Source organism: Chiloscyllium plagiosum, chromosome 22, assembly GCF_004010195.1.
Source record: "Chiloscyllium plagiosum isolate BGI_BamShark_2017 chromosome 22, ASM401019v2, whole genome shotgun sequence".
Classification (NCBI taxonomy): domain Eukaryota; kingdom Metazoa; phylum Chordata; class Chondrichthyes; order Orectolobiformes; family Hemiscylliidae; genus Chiloscyllium; species Chiloscyllium plagiosum.
The window spans coordinates 20,931,524-20,943,071 of NC_057731.1; positions in this window are offsets into that span (position 1 = coordinate 20,931,524).

Consider the following 11,548-nt stretch of genomic DNA (forward strand, 5'->3'; position numbering starts at 1 on the left):
ATGAGTTGGTCAAAAATATTTGAACAGTGTTCAATAATCAATGAAAAATAGAGCAGAAAAATGGCTGGGATTTGGAATTTTGCAACTGAATGCAACTTGTTATTGACAACTGACACTCCCCAGAAAATCTGGAACAATATCAATAATACCTGGGCAGTGCTTGTGCCTGAGGTCTCTGCATTCCACAGTGCTGACATCGACTGTTAGTATCTGATATTCACCTTACTCTCTGAAGTGGTATCTCGTGTTCCTCTTTTCGGGTTTATGTCTTAAGAACTAAATAGCTTTCTCTGGAGTCAAATCTTCTTTTTGACTACTAAATCTGGCAAAGACTCTGCCAGACTGAGTTGATCCCACTGTCTGTGGCTTGAATAAGTGATTCAATCCAACTTTCCATCTAAGCAGCTGCACAGCTGAACTGAAAGTGCATGCCTACTGATTGGTAAGCTTAATCTATGCCAACATATTCACTTCCAGTTTCTCCAGCCACTACAGTGTATAGACCATGGTGGTCTGAACTGCAGTTGGATAAATTGGAAGAAAGGTAGATTGAATCCTTTTGTCTCAATGGCTTTACTGAATCCTGTTTTCTGAAGCTTGATAAGATGAATCCCATTCCTGTACCAGCTTTTCTTAGATGACTCCCATTGTTTGTAGTCGTTATTCAATAAACCCTGTTGCTTCACATTTTTCCTGTGTGTCTTGCTGTGTGCAGTTTAAGTATGTGCTTACAGCGTTTACCACAGTTTAAGCAATGGATCTCTTACTTTTTCTGGTGCCTTAGTATTGTCCTAACATTTTTTCTCTTAAAGTGTGTCTGCTTAGGCTTTTAGTTTGACTATTTATCACTTTAATTTACGCTAAGTAGTGTTTCTGTGTCTGTGATCCAGTCTTAAATTGTTTCTGTGGCCCTTGATTTCCCTTACTGTAGCTGTGCTGTGTGGTGTCTATTTGCTATAATAGCTAAACTCGATCTGAGCTGTAAATACTTCTTTTACTTTTCAATTTCTCAGCCTATAAATCATGCAGCTTTTTAAAGCTTTCTGCATGCCCACAAGGGATTTCCATTAAACTCACAGAGCCTCCAGTGTTCATTCATTCTTCAACTGAACCCCAACTTGGGCCTGTTCTTCCAGACCATCGGCTCCCAATGCAATTTGTAACTGCCTTTGATGATGAATACAGTAGGTTGAGAGTGTTCCAAGCAGTCTTCTGATCTTAGGTGCTTTCCAGCATTGACTATAATTTCTGCCTTGTTTGATCTTGCCATGAGTTTCTCTTCTGTATTGTATACAAATGTTCAGCTCTCCCAGCTGCTGTCTGCATGAGCAGCTTTCTTAAAGCTGTGTCTGAAGAGATTTTCGCATATCCCAGACTGCCGGCATGGTGCATAATGCCACTAAATGGAGTCTCCAGCACTTGCAATCATGTTGTTTAGAGGACCCTGTCTGCAGGGACAGTGGAGATAATATTTTGCTCATCAGAACGTTACTTCTCAGTCACTCAAGAGACATTCACTTGCTTGTAGGAGGCACTGGTTCCAGCTCACAAAGGTCTTTGACTTATCAATTAAAAGTCACAGTTTACAGCAACTGGAAAGGGGAAATACATTAATTATCTTTAATCTGACTTTGAATTCAAGTGAAATTTCAAATAAAAAGCTGCCCAAATGGTAACCATTATCAATTGTCATAAAAACCCTGATTTGCTAATGTTCTTCAAGGAAGGAAATCTGCCATTCTTGGCTTAAATGCAACTCCAGACCTTCAGCAATATTGTTGACTCTTAACTGCACCTGGGCAATTAGGAGATGAGCAATAAGTGTTGGTCTAACCGATGACACCTCCATCAAATGACCTAATTAAAAACATTGCTCCACTGCCTGCTGAAGTTCAATAGCTTCTGCCCTGAACATTCACAACCCCATCTGTTGAGCTACTGGGAAGCAAATGGCCTTGTAGTTGGTAGGAGAGATGCCTTTATCATTGATAATTGGTCACTCGTCCACAGATCAATCAGTTACTTGTTGTCAGTTGCTGCTTCAGTTCGTCTGCAAAAGCGGTTTCCACGACTGTTTGAACAAACAGCTGTGTAACTAGGACTTACAATGAATGTCAGGTTACTTCCTTCACTTTAAAAACATTTCTTTTTCCTCTTTGGTCCACAATCAAAAAGACCATAAAATAAGAAAACAAAGTCATTTGGAATATTGGCAAATAGTCCATCAAGCTGCATCATATTTTGTGTCCAAATGCATCAATGTTGAGGTACAGCAGTGCCATAGAAGGAAAGAAAAATAAGCAAATCCTGCACAACCTCATGTGGTCATGCTATATTTGGCCAACATTCTGAGTGTGACCCATTTGTCACTTAATGCCCATCAGTAGAAACCTTTGAGCATGAATAGATGTCATCTTTGAATTGAATTAAAGGTCAGCCAGTGAATGACAGCTGAATGTTGGGGGTGGGGGAGTGGGTGCGGTGTGGGAGAGGAGGGGTGGTGAGTGGGGGGAGCGGGGTGCTGTCTTTCAAATGAGACATTAAAGCAAGGATTTGTCTTCTTACTGGACCAATGTAAAGGTCCAAATTTGAAGTAAAGTCTCTTGCGTCCAAAATTATTCTTCAATCGACATTACAAAAAGATGTAACTATTCATTATCACAATTCTTCTTGTGGGACTTTTCCAAGTGTATATTTGCTGCTGTGCTTCTTACATAACGGAAGCGATTACATTTCAAACTGGACATGATTGACTAAAAGACACTTTGAGACATCTGGAGGTCATGAGAAAACTTACATAAAGAGGCACATCTTTCATTCTTTAATATCTTCAGCATCTAATCTCTGATTTATAACTATGAATTATTGATAGATTTACTGTAACATGTGGGACAGATTTCCATATGTTTGCCACCTTTTGCGCAAAGAAGTGTTTCTATCTCCTTTCTGAATGACTTCACTTTGATTTTAACATTAGGTTCCCTTGCCCTAGGATTCTCCACCAAAAAGCGTTTTCTATTACCCAACTTGTTCTTTTCAAAACCCTAAAATCCTCAACAAATCACCCTCAACATTTTGTTTTCATGCTGCATCTCCAGGTCAATCATAGTCCACCCAATCAGCAACCTCTTCTCATACAGCGTAAGTTGGTGTTCCTTAGCTAAGTTTGATTTCTTGCTTCCTAGTCCTGAAAAGTGCAAGAGAAATAGCTTCAGGTTCATTTTTTTTAGCAATGTGTACATTTTTATATTTACAGAGCATCAGTGTTAAAATTATTGTATGGGTCACATATTAATTGTGTGAAAGTAAGGACTGCAGATTCTGGAGATCAAAGTCAAGGGTGTAGTGCTGGAAAAGCGCCACAGGTCAGGCAGCATCCAAGGAGCAGGAGCATCGACGTTTTGGGCATTCCTGATGAAGGGCTTATGCCCGAATCGTCAATTCTCCTGCTCCTTGGATGCTGGCTGCCTTGCTGTGCTTTTCCAGCACTGCACTCTCGACTCACATATTAATTGTAACCTGTAATGTAATAATCAGCTGTATCTCCACTTGGCACCAAAAGGTGACAGTTTAAATGTAATTTCCTGCCTTAATTTGAAAATTTACCATCAATTCCCATCTGTCACATTATCAAGGAGTATTTTATCCCTTGAGGTTTCTTATACTGAGCACCCTCTCTGAATTTGCCAGCATGGAAACATTTTGTCTTTTCCTTTGTGTGCATTATTTTTGAAGTGGTCCCAACATTATTTGAATAACTGAATAAAATTGCACCTTAATGCAATTGGAGGTGTTTTTCCCACTGTTTTTTGAAGTGCCATCAGAACAAATTCTACCTGCATGTTTTATTTTATCTGCTCTCTCTGATTAAATTCTTCTCCTAATTAAAAATGTTTCTAATTCTTACCATACCAAAGTTTTTTTCTGTCCTCACTCTGTCTTCCAAAAATCACTTCTCCTTCTGTATCCACACTGTCTCCTTCATGTGATGCTCTTTCCACAAATTCTTGTGTCTATGAGGGCACAAGTATTGCTTTGTTTCTGTTGCATTATTCATACAATTTGCTGTGTTAGAATTGTTGTCCAAGTTATTTCTCAAGTAGGAATGCATCAGTCTAGACATGCTGTCCGCTTTGTTGCCTTGTCTATCTATATACTTCAATTAAACTGAGGACAATAGATAAGATCAGGATTAATAGACATGTTCATTTTCAGATCTCTTAGTTTATACATTAGTTCTACTTGGTTTTGATAAATGGCCATTGTTTTTACCTTGCGTCCTGCTGCAACACTCTGCTAATGCATTGTCCCCTTTCCTAGCAGCTGCCAAGAGATGAGTCAGACTGCAGCTCTGGCATTCTAGTTGACTCTGAATTGAGATTCTGGCCCTCTATCTCACAAAGAACGAGTACTTTCTCTTTCCATGGTATAGTTCAGCTGCATTGCCTTAGCCCATATGCTGTTGTACTTCTCACTTGCAGTTCTGTATTTAATGCAGTAAAATGTACAAAGCTGCTTCATAGAACAAAAATTACACCAGTCCAGAAAGTGATATTTCGTTGATGATCAAATGCTTGGCCAAATGTTGTACTTGGTGCATCTGCAAAGAAGCCTTTTGCAATTCATACAGGAGGATACCAAGACCTTCTCAGAGGTCTGCAATCTTTCACCACTTAGATAACATGATTTTTTAATTCTTTCTGCCAAAATGGACAATTGCCAGATTTTTACCCTCTCACTACATCTATATATACCCCTTTGTATCTCCTCCCATTATCTTGACAATTGCAGATGACACCAAAATTGGAGGTGTAATGGACAGTGAAGAAGGTTACCTTAGAGTACAATGGGATCTTGATCAGATGGGCCAATGGGCTGAGAAGTGGCAGATGGAGTTTAATTTAGGTAAGTGCGAGGTGCTGCATTTTGGGAAAGCAAATCTTAGCAGGACTTATACACTTAATGTTAAGTTCCTAGGGAGTGCTGCTGAACAAAAAGACCTTGGAGTGCAGGTTATAGCTCCTTGAAAATGGAGTCGCAGGTAGTTAGTATAGTGAAGAAGGCATTTCATATGCTTTCCTTTATTGGTCAGTGTATTGAGCACAGGAGTTGGGAGGTCATGTTGTGGCTGTACAGGACATTGGTTAAGCCACTGTTGGAATATTGCGTGTAATTCTGGTCTCCTTCCTATTGCAAAGATGTTGCGAAACTTGAAAGGATTCAAAAAAGATTGACAAGGATGTTGCCAGAGTTGGAGGATTTGAGCTATGGGGAGAGATTGAATAATCGAGGGCTGTTTTCCCTGGATCATCGGTTTATAAAATCATGTGGGACATGGATAGGATAGACAAAGTCTTTTCCCTGGGGTGGGGGAGTCCAGAACTAGAGGGCATAGGTTTGGGGTGAGAGGGAAAAGATATAAAAGGGACCTAAGGAACAACCTTTTCACATGGAGGGTGGTATATATATGGAATGAGCTGCCAGAGGAAGTGATGGAGGCTGGTACAATTGCAACATTTAAAAGGCATCTGGATGAGTATATGAATAGGAAGGGTTTGGAAGGATATTGGCCGGGTGCTGGCAGGTGGGATTAGATTAGGTTGGGTTGGGACAAGTTGGACTGAAGGGTCTGTTTCTGAGTTGTACATCTCTATGACTCTATGACTTTATAAACTATTTTCCCACTTATTTTTGTATCATCAGCAAATTTAAGCATATCCTCAGTCTCTTCATCCAAGTCATTGATAAAAATTGTAAATAGTTGAGGTCCCATTTCTGATCTCTGTGGCTCTTGACAAGTAGATAATGACCCACTAATGCCCACTCTTTGTTTTCTGCTTGCGAGCCAAAGTTCTATCCATGCTGGTATGTTACCAACTACACAATAAGCTGTTATTTCCACCAAAATAACTTTTAAAGTGGTACCTTATCAACTTATTTCTGGAAACCATCCCCTTTATCCACAGCACAAGTTACTTCTTCAAAGAACCAATAAATGAGGTGAACATAATTTCCCTTTCACAACATAATTTCCCTTTCTGCCTCGCAGCGCCAGAGATCCGGGTTCAATTCCCGCCTCAGGCGACTGACTGTGTGGAGTTTGCACATTCTCCCCGTGTCTCCCCGGTTTCCTCCCACAGGCCAAAGATGTGCAGGTCAGGTGAATTGGCCATGCTAAATTGCCCATAGTGTTAGGTAAGGGGTAAATGTAGGGGTAGGGGTATGGGTGGTTTGCGCTTCGGCGGGGCGGTGTGGACTTGTTGGGCCGAAGGGCCTGTTTCCACACTGTAAAGTAATCTAATCTAATCTAATCTAATCTAATCTAATCTAATCTAATCTAACACAGTTTTCACAGTTGGTTTTCAGACTGGAGTCCTGTGACCAGTGGAGTGCCACAAGGATCGGTGCTGAGTCTTCTACTTTTTGTCATTTACATAAATGATTTGGATGCAAGCATAAGAGACACAGTTAGTAAGTTTGCAGATGACACCAAATTTGGAGGTGTGGTGACAGCGAAGAGGGTTACCTCAGATTACAACAGAATGTGGAACAGATGGGCCAATGGACTCAGAAGTGGTTGATGGAGTTTAATTCAGATAAATGCCAGGTGCTGCATTTTGGGAAAGCAAATCTTAGCAGGACTTATACACTTAATGGTAAGGTCCTAGGGAGTGTTGCTGAACAAAGAGACCTTGGAGTGCAGGTTCATAGCTCCTTGAAAGTGGAGTCTCAGGTAGATAGGATAGTGAAGGCAGCGTTTGGTATGCTTTCCTTTATTGGTCAGAGTATTGAGTACAGGAGTTGGGAGGTCATGTTGCGGCTGTACAGGACATTTCGTTAGGCCACTGTTGGAATATTGCGTGCAATTCTGGACTCCTTCCTATCGGACAGTTGTTGTGAAACTTGAAAGGGTTCAGAAAAGGTTTACAAGGATGTTGCCAGGGTTGGAGGATTTGAACTATAGGGAGAGGCTGAAGGGGAAAGATATAAAAGAGACCTCAGGGGCAACATTTTCATCAGAGAGTGGTACATGTCTGGAATGAACTGCCAGAGGATGTGGTGGAGGTTGGTACAATTGCAACATTTAAGAGGCATTTGGACGGGTATATGATTGGGAAGGGTTTGGAGGGATATGGGCTGGGTGCTGACAGATGGGACTAGATTGGGTTGGTATATCTGGTCGGCATGGACGGGTTGGACCGAAGTGTCTGTTTCCATGCTGTACATCTCTATGACTCTATGACTCCATAACACAATTTTGACTCTGACTAACTGATTTTTCTAAATGCTCTGCTATAATTTATTTAATCATAGCTTCTCTCATCATCCTTATGATGGATATTAAGCCAACTGGCTTCCCTGATTTTTGTTTCCTTTCTTTTTGCTTACAAGAGTCACATGTGCTATTTTCCAATTTAATGAAACCTTCCTCAAATCTAGGGATTTCTGGATGATTAAAACCAATATATTAACTATCTCACTGGACATTTCTTTCAAGATACTAGGATGACATCCATTAGGACCTGAAGACTTGTTAGCCCACAATTGCAGTCATTTGCTCAGTACCACTTCCTTAGTGATTGTAATTTTCTTGAATTCCTCCCTCCTTGATTTGCAGCTATTCTGGGATATTACTAGTATCCTCCATAATATATACTGATGCAAAACTTCCATTTGATTCATCTGCCGTCTTGTTATTTCCATTATTAGTTCCCCAGACACATTTCTTCAGGACAACATTATCTTTGTTAGTGATTTTCTTTTTTATAAGTACCTATAAATTCTAGCCGTAGAAACTTACTATATGTTATGTTTTTAGCTTTTTTAGCTTTCTTGCCTTCTCTACTTTTCCCTTTCTATTAATTGTTTAGAATTTATTTCAAATTCATTCGAATCTTATGACCTGCCACTTATCTTTGCACAATTATATGATATCTTTTCGGGTTTGATACTGTCTTTAACTTTTTAAGGTAACCATGGATGGTGGCTCCACCAATTGGAATTTTTCTTTTTTGTTGGAATGTAATTATTTTACATTTTCTGAAATATCTTTTTAAACATATGTCACTGCATCTCTAATTATCTATCCTTTAATCTAATTTAGTTTAGTCAGCTCTGACTACATATCCTTATAATTACCCCTATTTCAGTTTAAACAACTAGTCTTTGACCCATTCTTCTCTCCTGCAAACTGAATATAATAATTCAATTCTATTATGGTAGCTAATACACAGTGATACCTTCATGAAAAGGTTATTAATTAATCAGATCTCATTGAACAATTTGAGATCCAGTGTCGCCTTGCGCTGAAATAGGTAAGGAGTAGTCTAGATTAGAGTGGTGCTGGAAAAGCACAGCAGGTCAGGCAGCATTTGAGAAGCAGGAAAATCGACGTTTTGGGCAAAAGCCCTTCATGAGAAATGAAACCTGATGAAGGGCTTTTGCCCGAAACATCGATTTTCCTGCTCCTCGGTGCTGCCTGACCTGCTGTGCTTTTCCAGCAACATTATAATCTAGACTCTGATCTCCAGCATCTGCAGTCCTCACTTTTGCCATAGGTAAGAAGTAAGTAACTTGAACATATAAGGCTTGTTTATTCCAGTATGTGTACTTTTTCAATGGTAGTAAGTTTTCATTGTGCTAAATATGAGCTATGGCTGTGAGAATAACCATTAATAAATACGTAGTCTTACTGATTTATAGATTCATCATTTGCACACCAGATCTTTATAATATTAGATTACTTACAGTGTGGAAACAGGTCCTTCGGTCCAACAAGTCCGCACCAACCCACCCCCCTAAATTTACCCAACACGACAGGCAATTTAGCATGGCCAATTCACCTAACCGGCACATTTTTAGACTGTGGAAGGAAACCAGAGCAAACCCGCACAGACACGGGGAGAATGTGTAAACTCCATGCAGACAGTTGCCTGAGGCGGGAATTGAACCTGGGTCTCTGGCACTGTGAAGCAGCAGTGCTAACCACTGTGCCAACGTGCCAACGTACCACCCATATTAATTCACCATCAGCAGCAGATGCAGCATTAGCAGATTTTAAAGATCTTCAAACTTACTGTACACAAAGTTTACCTTAAAGCAGAGTACATAACAAGGTAGAATTTCAACTTTGGCCACAATTGGTATTCTGGGTATAAATACTGAAAAGTGAGGTTTTCTACTGAATTTTCATTTCAAACTCATTTATATTTAATTAAACACAAATATTTCCATAAACCAAAACAATCTGGAAACCTTTTAGAATGTTAAAAACATCCATTGGATTAGTTAAGAGTGATAACTTGTAACAGCTTTGCTAATTGAGCTGAAAATACTTTTATCATAAAAGAAAAGTATTTAAATAAAATCTGTCTTCTCCTTTATCTGTGTGTTAACTGATTTTTAAATTACTGGAAATGACTTTATAAAAGGATGTAAAACCATTTTGTATGTTGTATTGTGTCCCAGTACAATGTTTCTCAAACTGGAACAAATAATTAAAATTTTGTGGTCTTTTAGTTTGGCTGTTTTCAGTCAATTTGTTCTAGGAGAAATAGTGAAACCAAATGGAATGTCCAGGCGGTTTTCATTCTTTTTTGAGTGAAGTCCAGCACACTCAATTTCTGCCAGATATGCACTCCTTTGCTGTAGTCATGGCGATCAGCATCAATAGCAAGGGAAGAGGGAGACAAGAGACTTCATCCTCACTCCAGGTAGCCTTCCTCTCAGGAAGAGCAGATGGTGCCAGCAATCACTCATGAGGAGGAACACCACACACACGGCCATGAATCTTATTTCCAGGGCACTCTGGAGATAAATAGTGCCTCCCCCTCCTTGCTGCCAATAATGCAAAAGCTTGCAGTAGGAAACTATTTAGATGAGCACTTGAAATGCCATATAATACAGGGCTATCACCCTAGTGCTTGAAAAAGGGATTGGAATAGATAAATGTTAGATAATTGGCGTGGACAAAATGGTCTGAAGGGTCACTTTCCACGCTGTAAACTTCTATGACACAATGACTCTATGATAATCTCTGCACACTGTATTTAGCTTCAATTTATTCCACATCAAAGTGCAACATTTTGGTTGCAGCCTTGGGTGTCGCAGTTCAAGGATCCTTGATGCCTCAGGTTATCGCAGTCAAGAGTTGGTTTCATGTGAGAGATGAGCAATGCTTGGTCATTACAATATCTTTCATCTTGGGATTATGAAGAGGCTGATCATCTCTCATACAGTCCAGCTTAATCAGATCCAATATGAAAAATAATACTAGAACAGATACTTTAAGAGTGCAAGTAACAACATAAAAGAATAAGGCTATTTACAATTATGTGTCCGTCTATTTGCACTTCTTATGTTTTCCTTTTACTGTCCGTCTCACTACATTGAAGTGCAGTCCCAACATACATAGCTGGGGTGGTGGAAGCCTGCCTTTATTATCCTTTTAGTCAGTAAGTTCCACAGACTCACTACTTTTCCTAAATGTCCTCTAAACCTCCCACTCCTTTCCTGAATATTGTAATTCCGTGTTATTGACCCCTCTATTATGGGGAAAGGTTTCTCTCTATCTACCTTATTCTATGCCCTTTATAACTTTATATACCTCCATCAGGTGCCCCCTCAGACTTCTCTGCACTTTGAAAAACAACTCCAGCTTATCCAGCCATTCTTCACAGGTGAATTGCTCCAGCCCAAGCAATATCCTGGTGTATGGTGTATCTCCCTTGCAAACCCCTCCAGTAGAATCACATCCTTCCTATTGTGTGGCAACCAGAACTGCACACATTAGTCCAACTGTGGAGTAACTAACATGATATACAGCTTCACAATAACCTTTCTGCTCTTGTATTTTGTGCTTTGATTAATAAATACAAGTATCCCATATGTCTTCTTAATCACCTTATCTACCTCTCCTGCTGCCTTCAAGATTTAATGGACATGCAGAACAAAATCTCTCTGATCCTCTGTACTTCCGGGGGGGCCGACCAATCAATGTGTACTCCCTTGCTTTGTTAGCTCTCGCAAAGTGCATCACCTCACAGTTTTCAGGATTAAATTTCATTTGCCATGGACCTGCTAATCTGACTAGCTCATCTATATCATCTTGTGGTCGAGTTTGCTCCTCGCTATTTACCGCATCACCAATTTTTATGTCATCTGTGAACTCACTGGTCACACCTGGTCCATTCACATCTAGATCATTAATTTACACACAAAACAGGAAGGGATCCAGGATCAAATCCTGTAGCATACCATTGGAGACAGGCTTGCAGTCACAAAAACATGCTTCGACTATCAGTTGCTGCTTCCTGCCACTGAGTCAACAATGGATCCAATTTGCCAAAGTGCTCTGGATCCCACAGGCCCTTAGCTCTTTAGTGAGTCTGCAATGCAAGACCTCATCAAACACGTTATTGAAGTTCATGTAGACTACATCATTCCCACCCTAAGGGCATTGTGTGTTTATCTACAGCATACATATGTAGTGATAACTCACCACCACCTTCTCAAAGGCAACTTGGGTGATAAATGCCAGCCACCCAGT